The sequence below is a fragment of the Papaver somniferum genome, chromosome 1, assembly GCF_003573695.1.
Source record: "Papaver somniferum cultivar HN1 chromosome 1, ASM357369v1, whole genome shotgun sequence".
NCBI classification, from domain to species: Eukaryota; Viridiplantae; Streptophyta; class Magnoliopsida; order Ranunculales; family Papaveraceae; genus Papaver; species Papaver somniferum.
The window spans coordinates 64634105-64648374 of NC_039358.1; positions in this window are offsets into that span (position 1 = coordinate 64634105).

Below are 14270 nucleotides of genomic sequence, written 5' to 3' on the forward strand. Positions count from 1 at the left end.
TGAAAAGAAGAATTACCAATGGTTATACTCAATACTACTATACTCAGAAGATAAGGAGACATTAAGACAAAGTCCTAGCAAGATTAAATCTATACAACCTATAACTAAAAAGCTGCTAAAACTGTACAATGATAAGAGCAAAATAAAAGTCCTAGCAAGGCTTAAATACCAGAAACATAAAGAGGGAGAGGGCAATTTAAGTAGATAAAACAAGATGCAACAAAAAAAACTACAAAGGGAATTCTAATAACCCACTGAATCTACTAAGAAAGGCTGATAATAATCACTGAACAGAACGATAAGTCTCTAATATACTATAGAGTGTTAACTGTCTACAGTATACTAAAAAGCAAATAAGTAGAATTTAATCCTAAGCAAAGTGGCACCACGTATTCTAAAGATCACCAGATCAAAGATATAAGGCCTAAGATATGAAAATTATTATTTTTAGTATGAGATAACTAGTGAATCAACATAAGAGGTACTTAAAGATGTCAATCTAGTGAACCTGAATCATATACATAGGAACCACAACGCAATAATGATTTAAAAATAAAAATCAAGATACAAGTAAAAGAAATGGCCCTTTTTAGCCCAAACCGTGGCTCCGTCCGATCCTACTTTGCCTCCAGCGAAAGCTTATCCTTTGAAACATGTGAAACTTATTATTTGAAAAAGCTTTCGGAGAAATAGAGTAAGAAATGACTAAAAAAGCAAGGGTCGAGAAACAACTAGCCATTGGTTTTTTTCAGGGTTAGCGGAGTGGAGGTGTACATCTAAGGTTTCGTTAGGCATAGATGTGACGACGAAAAACCAAAATAAAGACTCAACTATCAAACCTAACTTTCTTACAACTTTAAAACAACTCGGTTCAAATCTAGGCCAGGGTCCAAAAATAAGGAAGGCCCTATAAAACCCTTAAGGGTGCAGACCATGACATAGAGAGCCCAACGGGAAACCACAAAGGCAGACAATAAGGATTTAAGAAAACAAAGGACATATACACTACAATTCCTAAAATTGCTAGACCATCCAACTTCTAAAGCAAAATAGAAAAACATTCCAACCCAACTACAGATCCATTGGCTAGGGTAACAATAGTATAAAGATATGCCTTAACTAGACCCCCTACAAAAGTCAGGTTATCCACCTAAAATTAACTGAGATTCATGAAATATTTTGAAGAAGATTAAAAGATCCTCAATAAATCTGGCTAAAAAAAATGATGAACAAAGTGCAAGAGCTTAAAAGGAGACCTAGAAAGCTACATAAATTCTTGACTATCAACTTCTTAAAAGTAAAATCAGTAGCAAAGATAAAATTGATCCTTGAAGAAAACACCTCAGATTTCATAGGCTTCCCAAAATTAAAAGGTTAAGACCAAGATTAAAAGGTTAAGAAGGTTAAAACGAAAAAATTTATGATTTAAAAATGACAACTTAAACCATTGGGGATAACAATAATGTCAGAACTACTATATTACTTTCCAATTATGCTTCAGCTGTAGGAGTACATTCTGGCATGCAAGTTACCTATATGAGAGTAAAATACCGCTTTCTGGCTTGGTATTAAACAAGAGGTATTTTCTTTAGTCTCTACTTGTGATGTGTGTCAGATAAACAAAGGAGAACACACCTTGCCTGCTAGGTCGTTATAACCTCTTCCAATACCTGATTAAGCTTGGAAACATATTAGCATGGATTTTGTTGAAGGCTTACCCAAGAGTGACAGGAATGCTGTCATATTAGTGGTGGTGGAAAAATTCACCAAATACAGTCACTTCATTGATCTTCAGCACCCATATACGGCTTCATCAGTGGCCAAAGCATTCGTGCACAACATTTTCATATTACAGGGGTTGCATGCTTTAATAGTTAAGACATAGACAAAGTATTCACCAGCGATTTCTGGCAGGATTTATTCAAAAATTTAGGTACCAATCTCAAGCTTAGTACTACTTACCATCCTCAAACCGATGGTCAAACTAAAAGAGTAAATGCATGCCTTGAAAACTGTCTCAGATGTATGGCAGGTCATCAACCAAGAAACTGGATGAGTTGGTTGGATCTAGCAGAATGGTGGTACAATACAAGTTACCATACTATCCTGAAGATGTCTTCTTTCAAATCTCCGTATAGCTATGAAGCTCCACATTTGGCTTTTCCTTTTTCAATTATTACTTCAATGGACTCAGTTGACAAGTCTTTGAAATAGAGGGAGGGGATATTTCTTATTCTCAAAGATACTCTTACTAAATCTTAAGAACGTATGAAATTCTTTGCTGATCAAAAAAGGTATGACAAAGTTTTTGAAGTTGGTAATCAGGTAAATCTCAAGCTGCAGCCTTATAGATGAGCCTCAGTTTGTCTAAGGAAGAACTTCAAGCCCCCAGCTAAGTATTGTGGTCCCTTCCTTATCATTCATAAGTTTGGATCACTTGCCTATAAGCTGCATCTCCCTCCCGAGGCTAGAATACATCCAGTTTTCACGTATTTCTGTTAAAAAAGAAAATTGGCTCTGCTCACACTTCCCTTAATCGACCATGAAGGTCAGATCATTGTCGTTGCAGTGTTAGGTTCAAGAATTCAGGCCAGAGGCAACCATTTCGTACCCCAACTCCTAGCTCGTCCAAATCGACAACATAAGAGACTATAAGTCTTGATTTCTAGTCTACTTATAAATGTTTCGGACTAGGACATAGATTGTGTAGTTGAGCCTTAGACTTCACGACGTTCATCATTTGAAGATGAAGAACTACTAAGGAGAGCTTGTGGAACTTCATCAACAAAAGGTATGTGGAGACTGAAACTCATCTATCACTTGGAAAGTCTATTTATACTCTATCTCCTATATTGAGACATAAGTCATATTACGATATAGTTTTCTATTATACACATTTGAGATTTCGAGCTGAGTTTATCTCGCTTACATATTTCTCGGAATATGCGTTGGCAAGCTTTCGCTTCGACCAAGTTCATCTTATATTCTTGACGCAAGTCAAAAGATGATCATGTGAAAATTGCCGAGTAACATCTTACATGGTTTGTGTGATACAATCATTTGGTGTAGACTTGGAATGTTTCGTTATGATTATTTATATAACTTGAAAATTGCTTTGATGCTAATAGTGTGTGAAAATGGCTATTGTCATCCTCTAAGAAAGTTTCAATGATTGAACTAAGAGTTTAGAACACTTAATCATTATTGGATATGACATGTTGTGTACTCTTGCACATATGTAATCCATGTCCGGGAACCATAGTATGCGTACCCGTACGCGTACCTGTTGGCTTGAGAAATCCGGGAACCTAAGTATGGGCACCCGTTCGCGTACTGGCGTAAGGTTTATGTACGAATATTTCTGCTGGGATTGGAAGTACGCGTACCCGTTTGCGAACTGGCGAAACCCAATCTTGGTACGGGTATTTCAAGTATGCGTACCCGTTTGCATACTTGAAGGTTAAAGTTCTAAAATCGGTTATGTACATGAACTTAAACATTTATATAATAAGGAATGCAATCTTTGCAAACCGTGGATATAATGTTCATAATTGATTCGAGTGAATCAAACCGATTTTGCTTCAATTGTGTTCTTGTATACTTCTATGAGAATATAGCAATTGAAAAACTCTTTAACTAGTTTCATTTGAGTCATTTGAACTAGCTATGGTTAAGATTAATAAGGTTGATATGAGAGTGTTCATATGGATAACCTCGGTTAACTATTGTTGAGCCAACATGGTGTACACGTTTAGGTACGGTTACATAAACCTAACTGATGGTACATTTCATTTGTGTGTAACAAGCTAAGTTCGATCTAACGGTTGAAAGATATTAGCTTGGTTGAATCAGGTTTTTCATCTAATGATGAATAATGAATGCTTTGTTACCAACGTAACTTAGATTGCAAACCCTGATTTAAAAACTATATAAAGGAGAACTGTAGGAACTGGGAAACCTAATCCCCACACTTTTGTGTGTTACTAGTTGCATAAGCTAGAGTCGATTATCCTTTAACCTTAGGTTTCTCACGAGACCCTGTAGGTTAACAACTTGAAAACTTCATTGGGATTGTGAAGCCAGACCCCACTATTTTTCTGTAGTTACGTGATCTGATCTTGCTGTTTCTATCGTGTTGAGTACAATTGTAAGAATTGGCTCGAGATTTATATCTCCGATAGGCAAGATAGAAAAGTAATCACAAATACCTTCGTCTCATCGTTTGTGATTCCACAATATCTTGTTTCGTCAATCGATTAAGATTACTGTAAGGTGATTGATAATACTAGGCTGTTCTTCGGGAATATAAAACCGGTTTATCAATTGGTTCCTGTTCACCTTGATTTATTAAAATACGGAACAAAAACTCATAGGTATTTCTGTGGGAGACCGATTTATTTATTACAATAGACTTTTCTGCGTGAGACAGATTTTTTTATCAAGTCTTCGACTTTGGGTCGTAGCAACTCTTGGTTGTGGGTGAGTTCAACTAAGGGAATCAAGTGCGTAGTATCCTGCTGGGATCAGAGACGTAAGGAACGCAACTGTACCTTGAATCAGTGTGAGATTGATTAGGGTTCAACTATAGTCCAGTCTGAAGTTCATTGGTAGTAGGCTAGTGTCTGTAGCGGCTTAATACAATGTGGTGTTCAAAGCTGGACTAGGTCCCGGGGTTTTTCTGCATTTGCGGTTTTCCTCGTTAACAAAATTCTAGTTTCTGTGTTATTTCTTTTTATATTTTGTTATATAATTGAAATATCACATGTTGTGCGTTGTATCGATCAATTATAAAATCCAACCTTTGGTTGTTGATTGAAATTGATTGATCCTTGAACATTGGTCTTTGGTATCGTTCAAGTTACTTCTCTGGTATTTAATCGGTCTCACAAATTTCTATTTGCTGATTGCAGATTGAATTAAGAGTTAGAGATATAAACTTCTATATATGCTTTTCTCTAGATTGAGTCTGGCTGTCTAGTTGATTCTCTAGAAAGTATATTGGAGTAAGTCCTCTCAGATTGCCAAACGAATTGTTGGGTGTGGTTGTTGTACCCCCGCATTTTCAGTTGGTATCAGAGCAGGCAAACACTATAAACCTAATAAGTCTGTGTTTGACTGATCCTTAAAAGTTTTCCCTTATGGGAAATTTCTTTGGGAAACTTGCTCTTGGCATCTGTAACGCACGCCAGAACTCCTTAAAGATTGTGCAGAGAGATTATTATGGATCAAACCTATGGTTTCTCATGATAATCCCATTACATCTAAGACTTTGGAAAACTTAGATGTTGTGAAATAATCTAAAGGAAAAATTAAAAAGAAAAGAAAGTTGAGAAAACGTTCTTTACGCTCAAAGATATGGAATCTCACCACTCTAAATCTTTTTGAGGAATACTATCGTGGTGGGTCAATTGACAAAGATTTATTTAGAGCATTTGAAAACATTTTTAGATTATTAGAAAAGCTTAATTCAGTTAAGAAAAAGAATCATTCCGATAAGAGTTCGGTACATGTCAAATCATGCAATCATGATGTACGAACTAAACATATTATCAACACAAGTGGGTCCAATGAAACGGGGTTCTTGTGGTGTTGATACTGGTTTAAGATATCGGGAAAGTCTCCTTTCTGACCATATGAAAACAAAGATAGAAAGCTCTGTTAACCCTGATAATCATCATTACTATGATTGTATAACTGGTACTGCTCACAAATATCAACCGGAAATGGTATATGAAGATCTCTCTGCACGTCTTGCCACTTGGTAACTTGCTTGGAACTACCCCATTTGTATATATCTTGAGATGGGTCAATAAATGGTTTGATTTGTGTATTTTTGGGTTAATATTTTATTCTATCCTTCTTAGGATATTTTAATAAGCTTTCTACTGCACCATCTTTTCACACGCATTTGTGTTTTCACGAGTTGCACAACCTTGGTGTTTGAACATCAAAGAAAATCCTACATTTCCTTTGTGGGTCGCGGTTCAGAAACAGGCCCAAGCCCATCAGTGAGTATATAAAGAAGCAGTATGCGCACCTTCTTCCTTCTCCCATCTTGTACGCATACGTGAACATTCTAGGGTTCGTGGTTTTCCTCTATTAATTTTTTTTGGAGAAAAATAAGAAAAAGGGTGTTCAAGTTTCATTCCAAGTAAGTGTTTTCTTCCTCTTTTCTTTCCAATTTCTAGATCTCATGATGAATTTCAAGGTTTCAAAAGGAATTTCAAAAAATTTGGGTTCTTCATCTTCTAGCATGAATTTTCCTATAGATCAAAATTCTCTAAGGATTAGATTTGTCAATGATTCTTGTACTAGAGTTTTTGAAAGGATTTCTTCTAATGGTGAAAAGTGGGGGTACAACAACCACACCCAATATTTCGCTTAGCAATCTGTACGGACATCTAGAGAATCAATTAGACAGTCAGACTCAATCTAGATAAAAAGTATATCAAAGAGTTTATATCTCAATCTCTCGATTTGATATATACTCAATCAAATAGAAATTTGCGAGTCTTTATCAAATACTAGAGAGATAACTTGGATGGTACCAAAGACCAATATCCAAGTGTCAATCAATTTAAATCAACAACCAAAAGGTCGGATATTCTAATTGATTGAACAACATACAACCTGTGATATTTCAATTATAAAACAAAATATAATGCGGAAAAGAAATAACACAGACACCAGAATTTTGTTAACGAGGAAACCGCAAATGCAGAAAAACCCCGGGACATAGTCTAGTTTGAACACACACTGTATTAAGCCACTACAGACACTAGCCTACTCCAAATTAACTTCGGTATGGATTGTAGTTGAACCCCAATCAATCTCACACTGATCCAAGGTACAATTATGCTCCTACGTCTCTGATCCCAGCAGGATGCTACGTACTTGATTCCCTTAGCTAATCTCACCCACAACTAAGAGTTGCTACGACCCAAAATCGAAGACTTCAATAAAAAAATCTGTATCACACAGAAAAGTCTAAGGTAATAGATAAATCCGTCTCCCACGAATATACCTACGGGTTTTATTCCGTCTTTTGATAAATCAAGGTGAACAGGAACCAATCGATAAACCGGACTTATATTCCTGAAGAACAACCTAGTATTATCAATCACCTCACAATAATCTTAATCGACGCAGCGAAAAAAGATTTTGCGGAATCACAAACGATGAGACGAAGTGTTTGTGATTTCTTTTATATCTTGCCTATCAGAGATATCAATCTCAAGCCAATTATTACAATTGTACTCGTACGATAGAAATAGCAAGATCAGATCACAGAACTACAAGAAAGTAGTATCGATCTGGCTTCACAATCCCAATGAAGTCTTTAAGTCGTTAACCTGGTTTAGAAGAAGAAACCAAAGGTTAAAGGAGAATCGACTCTAGCTTAGAACAACTAGTATCACACAGAAGGTGTGGGGATTAGGTTTCTCAGTTGCTAAAGTTCTCCCTTATATAGTCTTTCAAATCAGGGTTTGCAATCAATGTTAGCTTGGTAACAAATCATTTAATATTCACCGTTAGATGAAAACCTCATTAGATTCAAGCTAATATCTTTCAACCGTTAGATCGAAAACTAGCTTGTTACACACAAATAAAATGCACGTTTCTAGGCTTGTGTAACCGTACCCAAACTTGTACATTTGTTGGTTCAACAATAGTCAACCAAATGGTTAGCCATATGATCACTTTCATATCAACCATATTCTTCTTCACCATAACTAGTTCAAGTGACTCAAATGAACTAGTTAGAGAGTTGTTCAATTGCAAGGAAATCTTATGTAACTACACAAGACACAATCGAAGCAAAAACGATTTGATTCACTCGAATCGGTTCATGAATTATATATCCACAGGTTGCAATTTGCATTCCTTAGTTTATATAAGAATAAGTTCACAAACATCGTTTTTAGATATAACCTACTCAAGTTCACGGACTAGGTTCGCGGACTTAAGTTCCCGGACGGAGTTCACAAACTCCAGCAGAATTTCTCAGGTCGAGAACTTCCGCCAGTTCGCGGACTTGGCTCACGCCACCATTCCGGTTCTCTTGATCAACAAAGTTCGCAAACTTCGGTTCAAGGAATAAGGGCTTATACATATATGTGATTCCACAATAATGTTTATACCCTCCAATAGTTATATAATCTAAACTCTCATTTCAATTATTGAAACATTCTTAGAGGACGTTGATATTCTATAGTTGTTATTCACAAACTATTTTTCGTCAAAGTAAGCAATTTTCAAAGTGATTGAAACTTGTCATGACTGTCATCACTAGGTAAAGATGAAATTGGCTAAAGCGAAAGCTTACCAACACATATTTCGAGAAATAGATAGGCGAGATAAACTCGGCTCGAAATAGCAAATGTGTATAATCTAAGTCTATATAGCAAAACGACTTTTGTCTCAAGATAGGAGATAAATAGATTATTGAGTGATAGATAAGTTCAAGTCTCCACATACCTTTTAGTCGATGAAGATCCACCGGTTCCTTGAGTATTCCTTCGTCTTGTATGATGATTGCCATGGAGTTCTTGAGCTCAACTACACTTTCTATCCTAATCCGAGACCTTAGCTATAGTAGACTAGAAATCAAGACTTATAGTTTTGATCACTAACATTGACAAACATGCTTGAGATAGAAATGCTTGCGAGTTTGACCGAGCAATGCTCTAACAATCTCCCCCTTTGTCAATTTTAATGACAAAACTATCAATACATATGGAATACAAAAAATAAATAAATAAACTTTTGTAGCTCCTATTCCACATGTCTAATCTTCAACATAATTTGAAATCTTCGTCACTTCCAAGTACTCCGATGATCCCAAGGTTGGAAGTTCAGCATCATCGTTGTTGAAAATCCGTAGCTATAACAACGAGAAAACAAGATATAACAACCAGTTACTCAATAATTATTGATGATTAGCCAAGTTCTGTTCGATATAGGAGTGTATTAGTGGTGTAAGATGACGTATGCTTATATTATTATCTAATAGGCTGCCCTTGAAAAGATAGATGGGTGTAGTTAGAAACTAGGTCAGAAAGAGAAGAAATATAAACCTAAGTTTAGCAGCCGGAGTTAGAAAAATTGGTTTTTCTCGTCAGAGGAGAATAACGGCGTGAAGGGAAGTTTCAGCAGAAATCAGGGATTTTCTAGGGTTTCTCAAGACAAAAGCAAGTTCTTTCTTGCTTTATCATGTAGTATTGTTAGTTATGTAAGCTTAAATTGTTCTTTATGTTGAAAACCTAGGATAGAAGTGGAGATTTTTAGGTTAAATTCGCATGGATTGATATTGCTGTCACCTGAAAAATTAGGTACTGACTGGTCCTTAAACGGAGATCCAACCATCATATCAGTTTGATTTTTTAGTATGTTATACCTTAGTATGTAACCATCACTCGACCAAAATATCAGGACGATCCGGCTAAGATACGTCACTTAAACATCAGTATTGCAGATAATGATTCATCAGTTTTTCTGTAGTTAGGCAGTCCTGAAAACCTAAAATCACATAGTTGTGCTAAATATAATTCTCTGAAATTTTAATAGGAGAAACCCATTTAGGTTATGAGATTGCTGTAAAAATTTCAGGTGAAACTGAGTTTGGTAGGTACCCCAACAAACTGACTTTTGCAGGTGAATCGTTTGGAATTCAGTTTCGATGTTCATATAGAATTGGTAGTATTTTGGTTTCTAACCGTTACTTTTCTTTAAAATTTTGGGAAAATGTATGTTTTATATATATCAATGTATGGTAGAAATTTCCTTGGGATCAGATTAGTGTTCATAAGGAATGTGACAGGTCAGTTATGGTGTTTGGTGTGAACTGATAGGATAGTTCTGAACTGTGAAGTGTTATAGTATGTACTTTGCATTCTTGTTGTTCTTGTGAGAATAGATGTTGCATCGAAGTGCAAGTGTAAACTCTAGACTTTTCAAATGTCTTATAAAAGTGTTGATGTATGGTTAGGATTTGAATCCTTATTGAATGATGAGTTGTTTGTGAATCTACTTACTAAGAGAGAAGGGCCTCGTCTATTCAAATAGTCTGAGTGTCGCGGTGGGTAGTAGATGAGTTGGATAATCCAAGAGATCAGGGACACAATAGAATATAGCTTGTGAGCACCGGTGTGCTCTAGATTAAATGTAAATGTTTTATTATCGAATGTGTGTGTGATCTTTTATGAACTGCAGAAGGTAAACGGCTTTATTACTTTGGTGGAATGCTAAACCTTTTCTTCGTTTTTCTTTGTAATTGAAATATATAGACTACCTTTATACTTTTGTTTTTATGCTGTCTGTATATATGATGGATTGAGAGTGAACTTGCAATTCCAAGGCTCTGACCTTGTGTTGATTTTTCTCCTTTCAGGTAGCAGAATAGTAAGTGGGTTAGTCGTGGGGTTTTCTCGAGTTTCCGCTGCAGTATTTGGAAAGAAGTGGAACCTCTTTCTAGTTGTGGTTTTCTTTTGAATTTGTTTTCCTTTATATTTCACAAGGTTATCACATTGTTATTTGTTATTTATTTATTTTCAAATATTTTTCCCGTCGAAATTTGTTAAAGCTAATGTATTTCATTAGTGGAACTTTTTAAGTCCAAGTTAGTACTCATTTATATGGAAAAAGAGGTTCTTCTTTCACTTTTTTTTTTAAATAAACATTTTCTTTACTAGTGTGAGCTATATGGACCTATGTTTGTATGGAAAGATCTTGAATTACTATTGATAGGGCCGGCCAGACTATTAATATAAATTCAGGGTTGTCATACAAGAGTTCTCAATCATTGTTATACAGTGTCATAGTATCATTACACAACGTCAAAGTTCAATTGTATCACAACTTCAACAGCAATACTGATATGTATCACTCCCCCTTAGTCAGTACTCCATCTCACATGGAAACCACTCCTACTTACATAATGATCCGAAAACTATATGTATTTGTAGTGTGAAATACATATTAATTCTCCCCCTTTTGTCAATAAAATTGGCAAAGGTACAGGAACGGGATCCTAATGAAATTTCCGAAAGAGACATTTCATGACCAAAAGAAAGAAACACATATCATCTTATTTAGATGCAATCATAGAGCCGAAGCTAAATGCATTCATCAAGGATTTTATAAAGATACAAGATAACCCCTATAATATTCCACAGCCGCACTCCCCACAAAGATTTGGAAATTAAGCACAAGTTCAATTAAGAACTCTCCCCCATAATATGTCATTCCCGAAAGAACAACAAGAGCGACCTTAATTTCGAAAGAAAAGAAGGATTTATTTGGACATAACAAATCACATACAAGTATGAATTTGAATCCAAAATACTCAATTAAATTAACCACAAGAGAACACATGATTAATTTAATCGAAAATGTTCAACATAAGTGAACTTATGGATACTCAAAAAAAATATACAATTAGATTAATCACGATAGAACCCATAATTAATCTAATCGAAACACACAACCAAACTAATCATAAAAGTAATCAATTTAATTGGTCAAGCGCATCATAAGACAACTTACGGAGCAACAACTAAATAACCAAACAAGATGATTAATTTAGTTGAATATGCTCGACATAAAGTATCTCGCGGAACAACAACAAAGCTAATCACAAAAATAATCAACTTGGTCGTTTAATGCTTAACATAAGACACTTTATGGAGCCTCACAGTAATACATAAAATATGGATCCGGGAACATCAATACTGCGGAAATCACAAGGATTCATTCTATTTTCCATCACCATTCGCATATCGACATTTAATAGACATAATCCTTGCAAACAGAAGATTTTAACCTATCTTCCATCAATAATTGACATAATAGGCTTAACTTTTGTATTTTTCAAAAGTCTATTCATTCTTTTATCAATATATGTATATCACATACGAAAGACTTTACTTTTGACAAGGTAAGGGACAATCATAGTTCACGGACGCAAACACACATATCCCATTACAATATTGCAATATATAAAATCATAAAAATTAATACTGCAAAAATCATCTTCCAAACAAATTTAGAATTTAAACCAATAAATCTAAAAACATGAAGATGAAAACGTTGGACATAGCTATGTGTAATCACAATAATGGCTATTCCAAACTCTAGTTATTATTCTAACAAAAACAAGAAAACGGAATTCTTAATCGAAGACTTACTAGTAGTTGTAGATCTTTCTCAGAGCCTCTTCAGATAATTCTTCTCATTATTGAAAAACCCATTGATTATGGGATCGTTCAATTCCTCCAAATCTTCAGAAAAATATCAGTCAACTCACTAAGTTCTCTCTTTAGCTCACGCAAGGTGTTCTTTGAAAGAGACAACATTTGTTCATAGTGAGCTCTCTCTTCTAAAGACGAAACAATTTGAGATTTTAAATTGTTTCTTCTGTTGACGAAGTCTTTCACCAAACCCATGAAGTTGTCATCAAGCTGATAAAAAGACAAGAGGTAGTTAGAGGAAGAACCTTCTCCATAATTTGTAGTATTCACTTTCTTCACCCTTGGGGAAGAGATTACCTTACAAAGATACACATTGATTGCTTCGACTGCATCTCTGCTTGTGATGCCTCTAGTTATAGGAGCCATGAAACTGTATCTTTTTAGGGAAGAAAGGAAAAAGTCTACAAATGAAATAAATAGACTAGTGAGTGTCTAAACCCTAGAAGAAAAAGTCTTCCGTAGTTTAGAGAATCAATATCTATATTGTTAGGAGAATATTTTCTTAACAACAATAAATACACTACTTGAGCCAAAAAGACGCAGAACCCCATTTTCTCAAGTTAAAGATGAGGATGCGAACGTCTCTAGAATTAGATAGAGACGTTGTGAGCCAAACGCTCTCCTTGTTTACCACATAGTGATTTACCAAGGTTTGTCGTGTAAATAGAATTCCTACCTCTTTTGATTCTGGAAACACTGGTTTTATGGGAGCCACGATGATTATCCAGACTCATCTTTTGCATGTTCTTCTGCAGTTTAGAGATATTCTTATTGCTCCTTCTGAATCTCCAACACATACTTTTAACATGATTTGCGTGTCCACAAAACGAACAGATCAAGGCTCCTTTGTCTTGTTGAGATTCCTTCTGTTTAACACAACAGTCAACCTTTATTTTTCCCTGATCAATAGAAGCAATGGGGTTAACAATGCATGCACACTTGCTTTTAAATCCTAAACCATTAGTGTTTCCAAAGGACTTCTGACCAAATAACATTGCTGAGATTTTGTCAGAGCTTCCAGACAATCTTTGCATATCATCTTTAAGAGTATTAATCTCTTTCTCCTTTAGAGCAATGGTTCTGGTGAGTTTATCATTAAGACAATCTATCTCAAGATTTTTCGCATGGATTAATGATTCTAGTTTCTTCAATAAAGCTTTTAATTGAAGATTTTCTTGAAGAACCTATTTATTCAAGAATTCGAAAATCTCTGTGTCAGACTCAAACTCTGAATCAGAACTTGAGTATGTGGATGTTTCTGCTGTAAGAGCTGAGGGTTCATCACATCCATCAATCGTATTTAAACGGTTGACACTAAGGGATCTTTCTTTCACGGAATCATTAGAAGTGAAGGCTGACAAAAGATGTTTGTCATGTCTAATGCTTCTTTTTACAAATTCTTTGATCTTTTATGTTATCAATGGTTTTTTCAAACCAGATACCATTTGAACAACATTCATCTGCCCAAGACAAGGTAGAGGATTCACTTGTGTCGGAAACAACATTGAATGCAACAGTTTGAAAATAATTTTGATCAGGAATTCTTACCTTTCCGAAAGAATTATTTTCAGAAAGAGTGTTGAGGTTATTTCCTCCATCGATGGTATACTTATTAGAAACATATCTGTTGACTTCAAAAGTAGTTTCTAAGATATCCCAGGCATCTTTAGACTTAGTGCAAGTAGACACATAGTGCTGAAGTTCTGGGGTAATGACATGTCTGATAGCATTTAAGCCTTCAGAATTTTGCTTTGCAGCAAGGGTTTCTTCTGGACTATAACTAGCAACATCCTTAGGTATAGATACATCTCCTTCTGTATTAACCAGAGGATCGTAGCCATTAATAAGATGTACCCACATTCAAAAATAACGAGCTTGAAGAACAGCGCGCATAGCAACTTTCCACCATGGGTAGTTTGAACCATCGAAGACTGGTGGTACGTTAATTGAGATAGCACCTCTGTCCATAGAGTCAGATCTCTAAAAACACAGACTTGTAAGGTCTTGGACGTGTTTGCCGGC